This window comes from Crocuta crocuta, unplaced genomic scaffold (assembly GCF_008692635.1).
Source record: "Crocuta crocuta isolate KB4526 unplaced genomic scaffold, BGI_CrCroc_1.0 scaffold709, whole genome shotgun sequence".
In the NCBI taxonomy this organism is placed as follows: Eukaryota; Metazoa; Chordata; class Mammalia; order Carnivora; family Hyaenidae; genus Crocuta; species Crocuta crocuta.
The window spans coordinates 576,140-592,941 of record NW_027530619.1 but is presented as its reverse complement, the minus strand read 5'-3'; the positions used below and the strand labels follow the sequence as shown (position 1 = coordinate 592,941).

The 16,802-nt window shown below is 33.7% G+C and overlaps 1 long non-coding RNA gene across 5 annotated transcripts in view; it reads right to left on the bottom strand.

The window, feature by feature from the left end:
- The window catches only part of LOC144234764 (uncharacterized), a 377,485-nt gene that overhangs the window by 206,708 nt on the left and 153,975 nt on the right, over window positions 1–16,802 (bottom strand). For 3 of the 5 annotated variants that reach the window (XR_013336065.1, XR_013336064.1, XR_013336063.1), the window contains exon 3: window positions 11,360–11,495. The exons of 1 other annotated variant lie outside the window; for it this stretch is intronic. This is a non-coding gene — a long non-coding RNA (uncharacterized LOC144234764). Of the gene's footprint in view, window positions 1–1,179; window positions 1,431–11,359; window positions 11,496–16,802 lie in introns of those variants that run through there. One more of the 5 variants, XR_013336066.1, reaches the window with a different exon arrangement.

The window sequence follows — 16,802 nt, the reverse complement described above, 5'->3', positions numbered from 1 at the left end:
TATGTTACAAGATTTTTCAAGATAAAAAAGAATAAGTAAGGAGTAAAAAATAGTCTATTCTCAAAATTAGTAGTTTTTATAAATAAAGCCCTGAAGTACATGTAGAGTTTGAGTGAGATTGTTTTGAGGGTATATATAGGCATATTTCTGAAGAGAACTCACTAATTCTCTTTTAATCCAACTTCTACTCTGGTCTCACATAGAAACCGTGACCCATTTTCCTCTACCCCCAATCGACAATTTCTATCATTATTATAGGTTGGTCATATTCTCCACATGAAGGGCTTTGCTCAGACTCTCTGGGCAGGTTTTCTTTCTTTCTTTCTTTTTCCCTCCTACTCTTGCTGCTGCCCGAATTAAGTGTTTTCCAAATACTCAAATTTTTGTATTGTTGGGAGATTTAATTTCCACTTTGAGCTTTTTTTGTATATCTGTGATTCTGCAAGAGAAAGGATAAACTTGTATAAAAATGATGGATTGTCAACTTTTTCAAACTAATATATTTTTGGGGAAAAAGGAAAAAAAACAGGGAGCTCTGAAAAGGCTTAATGTTTTTATCTTTTGTCCTCTTTCTTTTCTTCCACCAATATCACCTGTCTTTTTCTAATTTAAAAACATAAAGGGAGAGCTAGAAATTAACTCAGCGTGGCTCCGTATTTAGTGATACATTTGCGAGAGAGAATACATCTACATTAATTGTAATAAGTGGGCTTCTACATTATCTGAGCCATTAAAATAGCTTATGTATCCACTCCATTTTTTTTCTATTTCATGCTGCTGGCAATTGAAAATAAAGAGGATTTTGTTTGAGACATGGATCAGCCATCACTTCAGTACTCTTTTTCTATAAAATAATATGACCCTGTTACAGCCATGGATGAAGGCTAGATAACTTTAAGTAACTGGAGGATAAGGAGAGGCACATTTGCTAATTCTTCTCATTTAATTAGTTCCTTTTACTCTGACACTGGTGGATTGTCTTTGACAAACATTTACTCTCAATGTAGTGATAGTCCTGAAAATCTGATTGTTAAGGAGAAAGAAATTCCTATTAGAAAGAGATATCTCTACTGCAAGAAGTCTCTACCAAATGGAATTTGTTTTAAGATCAAGTGTTAAGTAGAAAAGAGAAAGAACTACTTTGGCAAATGAAAGCACTATAAAACATCTGCACAGACAGCGGTGGCTAGTTTGGCTTTATTGACATAAGATGCTTTGTGTATCAAGGAAGTAATCACATTTCTATGTCACATTATATACCAGAGAACACAAAATAGGTAAAAATAGAAAATTCTTCTTTTCCTTTAGGAAGTACTTGTGGATTGAAGAAATTAAAGACAGGTATCCTTCCTTTGGAGACTGAAGGGAGAATAGACTTCCTTTGGAGCCATAGATGATTTAGCTCAAAACAGGATTCCTCTGAAACATACCTACAAATCAGGAAGATGTAACAGCATCTCTTAATACTGAACAATATCTAACAAAATCTGTTTACTTTATTCTTTTCTTTCCCTGTCTGATAAAAGTAGAAAATTAAACCATCTACTGGATACAAAGTCATGTACTACTAGTTGAATGCTATTGTAACAACCGGAGTTCAAGAGATTAAAATCTGAAGAAATGTCATTTTCATAAAGACTTTATGGACATAGATCGTTGTTCTCATTGTGCTGCAGAAAGCACAGACTTGAGGAAAGTCAATAGCCTCACTTAGCTTTTCCTAGAATATAGAAAAATCTGATAATAACAGCATAATTAATTTCTTCAGGAGAGATTTTTTTTTCAACTGAGTTTTAGGTTACTGAATACATTCACCTAATATGAGCTAGTAGCGATACACAGATCTGAAGTCAATAATGGAAAAATATAGACCACAGAATAATTGGGATTGATTACTTAATCCTTCAAAGGAGGTATGTTTATTTAAGGCAGACAGTAATGGGGCGGCTGGCTGGCTCGGTTAAGCAACTTGCTCTTGAGCTTGGCTCAGGTTATGATCTCAGGGTTCCTGAGTTTGAGCCCTGTGTTGGGCTCTGTGTTGACAGAGTGGAGCCTGCTTGGGATCCTCTCTCTTCTTCTCTCTCTCTGCCCTTCCCCGTTCATACTCTCTCTCTCTCAAAATAAATAAACATTAAAAAATTATGAGAAAAGAGACAGTAATAAATTAAGGATTTGTGCTGTAATCCCAAGAGCAAAGACTAGCAAATAAAACAGCAAAAATGGCAATGATAACAATAAAACAGATACAGCTAAAAAAACAATAAAAGACATAGAAGGAAATGCTAGAACTATTCAGGGAATCTAAACGTAGGGAGAAAAAATAAGCAAGAAGGATGAAACATTTAAAAGTTAGCAGGAAGATAGCACACCAAAACCTAACTGTATTGATAAGTACATTAAATGTAATCAAGCTAAACTTTTAAATTAAAAGCTTACATCTTGATTAGATATAAATATGTAATGTTTCCAGCAGATGAAATACAAATATAAAAGTGGCTTAAAAGAGAAATGACTAGAAAGGATGTATTACACAAATGCTAATCATAATAAATCTGGAGTGGTTAAGTGAATATTAGAATAATATAATTAAAGGTAAGATATGATATAAGACATAAAGGAGAATGTTTCATCATAATAAAAAAGTTTAATTTCTCAGTAAGACAAAATAATACTCAATAGGTATGTGTATGTATTTAATAAAAAAACTCAAAAGTACTGAAAACTTATTTTAACATATCTAAAAGTATAAAAATATAAATCTACAATTACAGTCAGAAATTTCATCATTAGTAATTGATAGAGCCCATAGGTTCACATATATACACACACATTCGTATGTGTATATTTCAATATATATACAGAAGATGCATATATGTATGTGTATATATGATTAATAATACAAAAGATTTGGATATAATCAAACATCTTAACTTAATGATAATAGTAATTGATATTATGAAACACTACTCTTCAACTGCAACATACATTTTTTATAATAAAATGAGAAAATAATTGTTGAGGATACATATTTTAGGGGCACATTAAGTATAAAACAAAATACAGCATATACTGCACATAAAACAAGTGTAAATACACTCTAAAGTATTGAATCATACATAGTTTATTTTCTGATCACCACAAGTTTGAATTAAAGAAGATATCTAAAAATAGGTAAGTTTGAAGCTGGCTTGAGTTCAGTATTTCTACTCTCATTAATCCTTTTTATATGGCCACTCCTCAGAAAGAGAAAGGTATTCACTTTTGCTTTCAATTCTGAAACACATGTTAAAAGCAAATTACAGAACTCTTCCCTTGTCCATGGGATATCGAAGACTCCCTGTGAATGCCTGAAACTGCAGACATTACCAAACCCTAAATATACTAAGATTTTCCTACACATACATATGATAAAGTGCAATCTATAAATTAGGCACAATAAGAGACTAACAATAACTAATGATAAAATAGATTAATTTAATTTAATTTTATTTTTTTAATGTTTTATTTATTTCTAGGAGAGAGAGACAGAGACAGCGTGAGCAGGGGAGGGTCAGAGAGAGAGAGAGTCACAGACTCTGAAACAGGCTCCAGGCTCTGAGCTGGCAGTCAGCACAGGGCCCGACGCGGGGCTTGAACCCACGAACCGCGAGATCATGACCTGAGCGAAAGTTGGACGCTTAACCGACTAAGCCACCCGGGAGCCCCAAGATTAATTTTAATAATGTACTGTAATAAAAGTTGTCAATGTGGTCTCTCCCTCTCTCTCAAAGTATCTTAATGTACTGTACTTATCCTTACTGTGATGATGTGAAATGGTGAACTGTCTGTGGGATGGGATGAAGAAGTGAGGTGAATGATGATACTCTGACTTCAGACCATGTTGAATGTGGGTGGCTGAAACCATGGAAAGTGGAACCATGGAGAAGGAGGCTTACTGTGCCAAATATATCGTACTGTGCTCCACTGCTGAATAAGCAGCTCTTTGCCAAAGAGCAAATAACGTTTCATTTTTAATTTAGTGATTTATCATTATGTGCACAGACCTCTTAAGCTACAAAACTAGGAAGACGGAGTGGGATACAGTAGGATTCAGGTATGAAACCCACTCAGAATTCACAGAAGATATTGCTACTAAATGAAGGAGACTGAAAACATTTCAAAAGTAATCCTAAATTTTGTTGAATACAGGAAAGAAAGGTAAAAGTTGATGTTGGTAATTTTTGGAATATAAATTCTGCCTCTGCAATTTACTTTTCCTCTTTCTAAGTTCTTAAACAAACTACTAAATAGTTCGATACCAAGTTGAGAATTTATGTAATTGGATAATAATACTTAACTTCTTTATCTGCCTAAGATTTGATTATTGAATATTCCTTAAATTTTATGATAATGGCAATTTCTAAATAACTCTAATGTTAAGGAAAATATTTCTATATTAATACCAGAGAAAACTGTCCATTAGATTTTTCATCTGGCTGGCAGAAAAAAAAATACAAGGCATTATATTTCTGGAAATATTTATTTAGTTGTTAATACATTTCAACTTTTTTAAAAATAAAAATTATTAAGCAACATTATAAGGACCATCCAGAGAACATAAAACACGTAGTAAGAGAAACCCCTGTCAACTGGCCTGTTTATTCCATTATTCTCCATTTTTTTTCCTTCACAGTTAATCTGAATATAATACTCAAGTCCACTCTAAGATAAAAATATGTTTAATTTTTTAAATGTAAGCTATTTACCTTCCCTGTTTTTGTTTGTTTGTTTGTTTGTTTTAGGGCCTTTTTAAGAAGCTGGCTTGAATTTTTTTGGCAATTCACAGGCTGAATGAAGACACATGGTCTGATTATAAGGTAGAGTTATCAAAATCTGTTTTTATGAAACCATTATTTTTACACAGTTTAATAAAAACAGCATTATTAAATCCATAGGCAGAGAAGAAAAACTGTATAGTGTTTATATATTTTTTGAATCTTCATCCTTATGTTGAAATATTTAGCCATGGTCATACTTTCCTGGCTACTGTGAAACAGTCCTATCAGTACGTTTAGCCACAGTATTTTCTAGAAAAGATACTGGCCATTTCACTATCTCAACAGTTAGAAAGTCCCACTTAATTCTTTGTTTTCTAGAATGGTAGTCTCTAACTTCATCTGAGCTTGAATGAAATGAAAATTTCCTCTAATTCACATGAAATGCTTTGTGCTTAATTATAGTAGGGATATAGAAAATTGCTTTCATGGAAGAGAACAGTAGCGCCCGAGAATACCAGTGCATTTGGGCATCCCAAACTGGATGATATCCAACTGCACACAATGAATCACAATTACAGACAGGCATAAACCAAAAGCTAATGTGAGCCAGAACTCTGTATCTAGTTTGACTGACTTTGCTTTATTCAAATTAAAATTTGTTTTATTCAATTTGAAAATGTTCTCAAACCACTGAATGACTGAATATAATCACTCATTTTAAAAACATATTTGAGGGTAAAGCTCACATTTGTTTCTTTCATGTTTCATATTTCAAGATACAAATTTCATATTAAATGAGTATAATTTAGGAATAGAATATGATGGGTGATAGCTACTAAGGAGACAACTTGTGATGAGCACTGGGTGTTATATATAACTGATGAATCACTAAATTCTACTCATGCAACTAATATTACCATGTATGTTAACTAATATCTATTTTTTTTATTTTTAAGTGTATTTATTCTGAGAGAGAAAGAGAGAGGGAGAGAACGCATGAGCCGGGAAGGGACAGAGAGAGAGAGAGAAAGAGAATCCAATGCAGGCTCCTGAATGACAATGCAGAGCCCGATGACAGGCTCAAACTCATAGGCTTATGAGATCACAACCTGAGCTAAGATCAAAAGCTGGATGCTTAACCAACTAAGCCACCCACATACCCCACTAACTAAAATTTAAATAAAACCAGAAATATTAAAAATAATAAAATAATAATCATTAGGTAAGGACAAAGACATAGAATATGATAGAAAATTACTATAGGTGAAAGAGAACTATTTGTGATGAATACAGGCAATAGGGGGATGGAAAGGGATCACGTTTACCTAGTAGAAGTAGAAAGATTTGTAGACATCGGTGCAGATCAACAAGACAGAAAAAGATAAGGCAGGGAGTAGAGATTAGGGGCTGTGTGAGGGGAGGGGATTGCGAAGAGAATATAGAGGCAAAGGCGTGAGGAGGTATGAATTATTTTAACTATAGAAGAGTGGGGTAGCAAGATCTCAGTGTTGTTTATGTCTGATAATTAGAGTCTGGGTCAAGACTGTCACATTTCACTCCTCATTGTCTCGGTAACGGTACATCAATCCTCATTTAGGGTAATAAAATTACAAAGAGAAAAACTTCATGCAAATAGAAAAGAACTGTACTTGAGCAATGACTACATAAGGCATACTTAGTTGCACCTTTAGAGAAGGAGTGAAGGAAAGTTTGGGTGGAGTTTTCCACATAAAAAAACTGTCATTCATAGGTGAAGAATAAGACCTACATTCTTAAAAGGGTTGACAGAACATGGGGGCTCTGGGAAATTTTCTTTCTTGCTTCTCCTGCATGGGAAAGTTTTAGTCAATGTAATGTTACATAATCCATCATGTATTTGTGTGGCCAGATTTTCTTACTTCGGGTTCTCATGCATCATTCTTCATAAGTGACACTTTAAATGTTAGAAATGTAGAGTTGGGAAAACATGAATGATCCCTCTGTCAATACTGTTTTTGGAAATCAGAGTAATCTAGGTAGCCTTTAACTCAGAAGATTCTCCCCACTCTTATCTTTACTTTGAAGGATTCAACCACTTCTAGAGGTGCGACCACTTACTTATAGAGGACTGAGTGGGGAGTCAATAGCTTGGAATACTGAAGAAATAGGTGGATATCCAGGGTCTATGGATTTAGAAAATAAATGTACACTGATGGGGATATGGATAGATGCTGTGAAAGGCCCGCATGCTTGCCTGAGGTGTGATTTCATTAGAGATTCTGCACCTAGATCCAAATATTCTTAGTTTATTGCAAGGGCATTTTAGAAATGTTAGAAATACTTTTTCTCTCAAGGGAGTATTGAGAAGTAGTGCCCATATAGGGGAGGAGAAAATGTTTTTCATCAGAGGAAAAAACAAGCCTTCAATCAGAGAAGAAACCCAAAAGTATGAGTATTATAAAAATGTTTCCTTACCCAACATCATGATATCCCAGAGGATGCAGATTAAGAAAATAGGCAGTGGGGCAGAAGCGATATCCGTAAGATAGGACTAAGGTATAGCCAGGGTCTGAGCAATAGAATAAAACCATTTTCAATAGTTGTTGTATCTCTAGCATATAGATTGCTTGCAATAATATAGGAGGCTATTAAACAAGTATTTGTACTTGAAGTGATGAATGAGAAAATTAAAATGTATGTTTCTCCCTATTCTTCCCTAAATGTATAATGTATTAAATTATGCATGTGGTCTTTTTATTGTCTATGTGTTTAATTCGCACATTTCCTCATTATAACATAATTATAGTAAGTCAGCTAAACTGACCACTTTCTGCTGATTTTACTTCTTAGCAATATTTTTTTACTATTAACTAAAATTGTATGCCTTTTCTATACAACAGAATGTCTCACTTTCCTTTTTTAAGATTTGTATCTTATTTAATATCATGTATTCAAAGGTTCTTTTTATTTATAATAATGTTTATATAGTTTATTTATATAATGTTTGTAGAACATTAAGAACATATTAGGTACACAGCTCAAATAATTTTTATAAAATTAAACACCTGTGAACCTATCTCTACTCACTCTATGTAAAATGACTTGGCCCTAATCTATCATTGCCTCTTTACTAATTACCATCTTATTTTGAACACTTCATAGACATAGTAATCTCAATATGTTCTCTTTTCTGTCTGGCTTTAATCAAGCAATATTATGTTGTTAAGATTCATCTATGATGCTCTTTTATATTTCAGAATCATGCTTAATTGTATGGATAAACCTCAGTTATTGTTTTAATCTACTCTACTGTTGATAGGGTTAAAATCAAATAAAAAAATGTACATCAGACTTGAGAATTCCCTGAGTAGACAAAAACTATTTAAACCAGTCAAGCAAAACTAACTCTAGCTTATTTCATCTACACAGCATAACTTAGGTTATTTCCTGTAAATGTCTCTAATTGTCATAAAATAAAATTAAGTCATCCTTTTTAAAAATGATATGAGAGTGTGCCTTGGTGACTCAGTTCTTAAGCACCTGACTTCTGCTCAGGTTATAATCTCACGGTTGGTGAACTCAAGTCCCACATCAGATGAGCCCTCTCTCTCTCTCTCTCTCTCTCTCTCTCTCTCTCTCTTTGTTGGGCCAATCACAGCCCAACTTACTAGAAATAAGAAGAAATTCAGTTTGAGTTCATTGTCTCAATGTACAACCTTTTCTAATAACTTTGTTGCTATTACATGTAAGTGTCAATGATATTTTGTTAAAAAGTGTGCTGGAAACCAGAGTAAAGTATATAGTCTGTCTGCTGACTTTTTTTATACTAAGTTGGAGGAATAGCAATGAATTGAGATCTTCGCTGAAAGGATCCTTGAAGAACATCTGAAGCTGCAACATTATGATGATAAGAGGAGAAAACTAGAGCTGAACAATCTGAAAAGTGCTTTGGAGCACCATCAGCAGACCATAAACTCACATTTCAGACACTGTTAGATCAAAATAAATGAATGCACTGATTTCTTAATAAACACTTTGATAATTGATGCTCCCACTCTACCTACATAACAAAACAATGGCAACATAAATCAAGGAAGTCACCATATAGATTACTGAGGTATTAAAAATATAGGGGGAGAGGCACCTTGGTGGCTTAGTAGGCTAAGCATCTCACTCTTGATTTCAGCTCAGGTCATTATCTCACCATTTATGAGATCCAACTCCACATTAGGCTCTGTGCTGACAATTCGGAGGCTACTTGGGATTCTTTGTCTCCCTGTCTCTGCCCTACACCCATCTCTCTCTCCCTCTCTTTCCTTCTCTCTCTCAAAAATAAATAAATAATATTATATATATGTATATAAAGACAGATCATCATAACCGTTGTAGTTCTTAGCATCTCTTATATCATTGATATGGCATTTTATAGGGCTGTAAAGTAAAAGAAGTCCTACCTTCTGGTTAGTAGGATGATCAGTCTTTTAAAAATATAATTTGTATTTCTCTAATACATTATGTCAAGTATTAGGGTAAATATTGAGGCAATATATGTAACTGCCATACAAAGTAAAATCTCTATGAACTATTTTTTCCCTTGTTTTCCTCCCCTTTCATTTTTAAGAAGGTAACACTGAAAACATCAAATTAAAAGTTTTCTTTAAAATATGCTTATATTTTACACCATAAAGGATCTCCAAGAGCATCAAACAAAAGAATCTGAAAGACCATGTATTTTACCTAAAGATGATAATTACGGATTCAAAGTTTGAATAAGAATTCTAAGGGCTAGTTTATTTCCAACAATGATGATGTTGACTAAGCATTTAGAGAGGAGGAGCAAATTATAAAAAAAATCAGTACAGATTAGAGTTGTGTTTACATTAGTAATATAGAAGACCCAAGTGTTAAATAAAAGAACAAAATTTGAGAAGAAATTCAAATAAGAGGTTTTCTCCAAATTAGTTGAATGGATGGAATTGCTGTACGTCTGCAACAGGCTTATCTTTGCAACTATTTCATGCTAACTACAGGAAAGTTAGTCTCAGATTCTTGTGATTCTATACCAACTTCTGTTACCATCCATACAGTGTTTTGTAAAAAACATGCATTATTTATTTACTATATTTTGACTAACAAAAATGTAAATCACCTGAGCTGTTTGAGTACCCCGCAACTGATTTTGAATTTGGGGAGAAAAGTGCTACCATTTTGCCAAAAACACTGATTAGTTTTAAAGGAGCTGTGGTTGTCACTGCTGTCGTTTTGCCATAGTGCCTACCACATACTTCTCTATAAACAACTGTTTAAGAAATAAAACAGAGTAAATAAATTACTGTATTATTTTTCCATTCATATGAAATAAAATACATTTATTATTTACACTGTGATTTATTGAAAGAAACAAAAAAAATAATAGGGAAAAAAAAGTCCATTGAATCTAACTGACTTCAACAAAAACCTAATGGGATTATTTAGTCCCTTAACATTTAATTCCGCTATTGCTATGGTTAGATACAGGCCTATCTTTGCATTATTTGTTTTCTATTTATCCTCTCTAGCTTTTCTTCTTCTGTTTCTCCTTACGTATCTTTTTAAATTTTCTGAATTTCTTAGAATTCTGTTTTAATATATCCACTGTTTTTAGTTATGTATTCTTCCATGTTTTTGTCATGCTCTAGATGGCATGGCATGCATCTCTAAATTTTATGGTCAACTGAGAGGTAACGTACTGCTGCACAGAAAACAGAAAATTTCAGTTACACAGATATATTTCCACTCTTCAAGGTCGTTTTGTATTAGAGTTAGCATATGTATTAAATCTACAGTATTATAAACCTGTATAATATAATAAAGACAATGTTATAATTTTTGATTTAGTAGCTATTAGTTTTAAAGAAAATATGAGAAATTCTACTCTTTTCATATGTACCTGGCAATTTATCTTTGATATGCTGTTCATTCATTTTTAAAAATCTGAGTTTACCTTGTAATTATTTCCACTTACAGTGAAAAATATCCTTCACTATAAGTTTAGGTATGGTTAACAAAAATAATCTTAGATTAACTTTATATATTTATTTCATTTTCATTATTGAAGGATCTTTTACTGGATATAGAATTCTGCAATGAGGTTTTTTGTCATTTTTCTTTCAGTGCTAAAGATAGTTCTTCAGTCTTCTAGGCTATGCAGATTTTTTTAAGTTTATTTATTTTTATTTTGAGTAAGAGCATGAGAGGGAGCGTGTGTGCATAAGTGAGGAAGAGGCAGAGAGGGAGAGAGAGAAAATCCCAAGAAGGCTGCACTAGGCTACATAGTTTTTGATTAACAGGTGCAGTCATTGGAAGATTAGTCCCCTGGTATAATGTCATATATTTTTTTCTGATTGATTTCAAGATTTTCTATTTACCTTTTTTTTTTTTTAAGAGTTTGTCTCTGATGTCCCTATATTTAATTCTTCAAATTTGCCCCTTTTGCGGGTCACTGAGCTTCTAAAATCTGTACAATTATATATTGCACCAAATTTTGGAATTTAGTGATTATCTTAAACTTCTTCCTATAGAAGTGATTACCTTAAACTTTTTCTTCTTATAGAAGAAATAGATACAATTCGTTGGCACTATACCTGATATTCAGGGATGAATTCTCATCTCCTCTTTGATCCTGGATTCCATGTTTTCCAGATTTTGTGTTATTTTTATAATCCATTCTCTGTGTTTCTTCTGTCTTTCTTTGTATGCTTTTCTCTCTTGCTCCTGTATCTTTAAAATATCGAAGTATTAAAAAAATGCCTATGATATTGGAGGCATCAAATATTCATTAATGTTCAAATATTCACTTTAATAACTGAATCTCTTTTATTACATCACCCTTAAAATTAGTATTTTAAAATCCTGAACAAGTTTTCCGTCTAATATTTTATCATTATAAATAACTTCATCTAGCACCTGATCTTTTTTCAAACTTTTAAAACTTAATACAGCATATATATGTAACACATAATTTAAGCTTATAGCTTGATGATTTAAAACAAACTGAACAAACTTATATAACTATTACTCCAACAAAGAAATGATATACTAATTGCATTTCAAAAACATCTTTTAAGCTTCTTTCCAATTGCTGCCTATAGCAGATGCAAAGGAATACACTTTCCTTCTTCTTCCTTTGAATGCCTATTTTCTTTTAGTTTGGGAGGTCTCTATCATTACTTTGGCCAATATTACATGGCAGAAATAAAGCTGATGTCAGCTTCAGTATGAGGCCTTAAGAGAGCTGCAGCTTATAGTTTTTAGCTTTTGGAAGACTTATTCTTGGAAGCCAGCTGCCATGTAAAACATTAGACTATTCTGATACATGCATATTATGATAAGTCAAAGCCATGTAATGAAACCCTGGAGAATGAGACAATGGGAGTTGAGATGGGCCCAATGAAAATGAGTCAAGGAATCATTTGAAAAGTAAATCTTCCAGCCCTGGCCAACCCTGCTGAGGCCGTGTCAGTCAGAGCTGAACCACCTAGTCAAGTCAATTCTGAACTCCTGACACAAAATTTATGAAAAAAATAAGGGGCATGTTGGAGCCACCATGTTTGCTATGTAACAACAAATCACTGCAATAAGATGTAAAAACTGGAACTTTCCTTGGTCCTTATTTCTCACTGTCCTGAATTCTATCATTATAGCTTAATCTAGTCTGTTTTTAAATTATATGTAAATGAATTATATAAATATGTTTGTGGGTATGGTTTGTTTCACTTTTTAGTTATGACATGCACGTGTGTGTGTGTGCGTGTGCGTGTGTGTGTGTGTGTGTTGGAGCACTTTCTTCTTTTTCATTGCCTAAAATGATATATATAAACGTAGTAAACATAGTATAATATATATATATATATACACATATGTAATGTGTGTGGATGCATATACATATACACATATATATGAAATGAATATATAAAATTTAATGTCAGTTTCCATATGATGAACATTTTAGTTATTTCACATTTTGCAGTATTATAAATAACACTTCCCTAAATATGTTTGCAAATGTCTTTTATTGAAACTTTACAAGGATTTCTGCTGGTTATAAATAAGAGTAAAATTGATGAGTCATAATAAATTTACATTTTCAATTCTAGTAAGCAACAATAAACATTTCTTTTCTTTGTACCAATTACATTTGTACCAATGTATACTCCCACCAGCAGTGTTTGTGAATGCCAGTTACTGCAAATCCCTGCCAAAATTTAAGATTGTTAACTTTATAAAACTGTATCTATTTTGGTCAGTATCTCAGTGTGATTAAATTGTTTTTCACTGACAACAAAAGAGAATAGTTATCTTTTTATATTTTTATTGGCCACCAGGATATCATCTTTGCAGAGTGATTGCTTAACGTCTGTTTTCTGTTTGTTCTCTGCCTTTTATGTATGAATTCTTTCACATAGGGATTCTTTTAAAAATATATTAGCATTTGGAGAACATGGGTGGCTCAGTCAGTTAAGCATCTGACTTCAGTTCAGGTCATGATCTCACAGTTCATGGGTTCAAGCCCCATGTTGGGCTGTGTGCTGACAGCTCAGAGCCTGGAGCCTGCTTTGGATTCTGTGACTCCCTCTGCCTCTGCTCCTCCCCCACTCACACTCTGTCTCTCTCAAAAATAAACATTAAGAAAATATTTTAAAAATTAAAAAAAATATAAGACACAACCTTGTTATATGTGTTGCAAATATCTTCTCTCATTCTGTAACTTATCTTTTCATCATGTTAATGGTATCTCTTGACTTTAATTTTTTAAAATTTTAATAGGTCAAACAACTATGTCATGTTTCGTATATTTTTTGTGTCCTATTTAAGTAAATATCTTAACATGAATGTAATTAGTGTATCTTCATATATTATAATCCGCACATTTTATATCTTTTTGGTTTCACATATAAATCTACAGACCAGCTTACTGTTTTTTTAAAAACATTTTTTATGTCTTTATTTTATTTTGAGAGACAAAGAGCGAGCAGGGGCGGGGCAGAGAGAGGGAAGACAGAGAATCTGAGGCAGGCTCCAGTCTCTGAGCTGTGAGCACAGAGCCTGACATGGGGCTTGAACCCACAGACTATGAGATCATGACCTGAGCTGAAGTCGGACGCTTAACCAACTGAGCCACCCAGGCACCCCCAGCTTACTGTTTTTGATTTTGTGGTGAATCAAACGTTAATTTTTTCATGCTTTTCATATGGATAGTCAATCCTTTATTGAACATATTGAGCCAGAACATTTTATTCAAAAGAATAATCTTAACGATTCTGCAAGGCTAGCTCATTTTAAATAATACAGCCATATGTACTCAGTTCCATTTCAAGACTCTGTTCTGTTTCATCGACCTATTTGTTTATTCTTGTGTCAATACCAATTCTCTGAACTACTTTAACTTTAATACATGTATTAAAATCCAGCAGAGTACATTTAACCACCGTGTACTTTTTCAATATTGCCTTTGCTATATTTGGCTCTTGTATTTCCATATATTTTTAAGAACCAACCTGTACATTTTCACAAAAACATATGCTTAAATTTTGATTGGAGCTGCATCATAATTTCTGGAGGGGGCAGGTATCAACTTTATAATATTAATGCCACTAATCAACAAATAGGATGTGTGCCTGCATTTTAGTTAGGCATTTTCTGTCTACTCTCAAAAGCCTTATATATTTCTATGAAGAAGTCTTACCTAAATGTTAGTTGATTTATTTTTGTAATGTTGTGATTATGATGTGACTCTACATGCCACATGTTTAAACTTCATTTTTTACTTGTTTATTGTTGCTTTTTAAAAATAAAATTGAATTTGCACAGTGACCTTGCATCCAGTATATTTGCTAAGTTCCCTTAAATTATAACAGTTTAATTGTAATCTTCCTAAATGTACTCATTTTAATTAATAAGTAACAATTACAAATTGCTATTAATTCTACTATCCCACTTGCTAATATATTTTTCTTCATCTCTATGACATCATTCCAGGTAAAACCACCTAACATTTTACCTTATCTGTTTCAATAGTCTCCCATTAATATTCTATATTCTCCCTTATTTCCTCTAGTTTCTCTCAGCATAGCAACCAGGCTTATTCTTTCAAATTTCAAAACTGAATTTCTCTTCCTCTTGTTTAAAAAAAATAATGGTATATTACTGTTCTTTAGGTTAGCACCTTTCCTTTCTGGATTTGTCCCTGAACAACTTCATAGTCTGGTATATGAGTTAATGACAGCTTTGTCTTCCTTGCCGTATGAATAGAGTTGCTGTAATATATACAGAATGCCTCATATTATTTGAATTTGAGGTAAACAAAAATTATTTTTCATAGTTATTTCATGAGTCATGCTTGCATTTAAAGAAATTTTTAATGTATTATTTTATTTTTTCAGGGGCGCCTGTGTGGCTTAGTCAGTTGGGCAGCTGACTTAGGCTCAGGTCATAATTTCATGGCTTGTGGGTTCGAGCCCCACATTGGGCTCTGTGCTGACAGCTAGCTCAGAGCATGGAGCCTGTTTCAGATTCTGTGTCTCTCTGTCTCTCTAACCCTCCTTTGCTCACACTGTCTCTCTGTCAGAAACAAACAAACAAAAAGAAGTTAAAAAATTATTTTATTTTTTGAGAGACAGAGCATGAGCAGGGGAGGGGCAGAGATGGAGACACAGAATCCAAAGCAGGCTCGAACCCATGAATGCCAGATCACGACCTGAGCCAAAGTCAGAAGCTCAAACCAACTGAGACATCCAGGTGCCCCAAAGTCATGCTTACATTTATCAAAAGTGTCTGTTGCTTACCTAAAATTCAAATGAAACCAGGCATTTCATTTTCTATAGTAATCCAACAGAGAAATAATCTTATGAACCCCAGTAACAAATCACCTGCCTGGAAACTACTGGTTCAGGAATGGACCTGTGTGCTAAGATGAGGCTGTGATCACCCTGGACATGTTTTGTGTCTGGCTTTAGATAAATAGTTAGTGTTTATCTGTGATTTGTATCTGTAGGGTGAGATTAGCCTTGATACTAGCTTATTTGTGGGCAGCTTGGTCTTATGAAAGAAAATAAATTACAAGAAAGTTGACCAGAGAGATGGAAAAATAGGAAGAGAACAAAAAGGGAGATTAGTGACAGTTCTGTGTCCCTGAATCCAGCTGTGGAAATAAATTTAAGGCAGTCAAATAAGAGCAGGCAAAGGCTGTTTACTTGGATTTGCTATAGCAAGGAAGTCAGTCACCATCACTTGAGTTTTGGCAGAACCCCAAACCCAGGCAATGAAGTAAGACAGTTTTATATTGGAAGGAAGAGAAATCTTAGGTATCCTCTGACTGGAGGATGCTGAAAAGGAAAAACTGTAGATGGGCTAATTGAAACGGTTAGAGGTGCACATTTGGCTTTCTGTGGTCGGTCCTAAATTTCACGTGATTTATCAAGTCCTCATGGTTACTGGATTAGTAGTAGAGATAGCAACCTGGTCTCCCACTAGTCTGATTTATGGCAGGCTGACTCCCTAGGCTGCTTATTGCAGGCGATGGGTTGGTTCACAGTGTTGACTGCTGTAGGTGTGGATCAGAGTTTATTTTTATATAAGGTCTGTCTACTGTCCAGTGTGTAATTCAGTTTTTCATAGTCATGTATGAATCATGGATTTTTCAGTAATGTCAATCAATAAACTCCCCTTTATGTCTAATTTAAAGGGTAGGTAAGTCAGAAGCGCCTCAAGAAAAATTCTGATAAATATGAACTTTTAGGCGTTTTCTTGCCATTGTTCTTAACACAAAGAGACAAATTACTAAACTGGCTTACAATTCCCTAAATAATTGGCTTCTCCTTCTCTTCTATTCCAGCATGAATCTGTCAGTAATATATAGACTTTCAACCACCGTATTGACTTTTTTTCAATACCTGTAATGAATGCAGTATTTTCCTCACATTTCTTCTTCCTGTGTTGTTTTGCACACAGCCTCTTCCCTGCCCCAATTCATCTTTATAATCTTTAAGTTAACTCTTAACCCATTCTTAGGTTCTGAATTAAAACCTT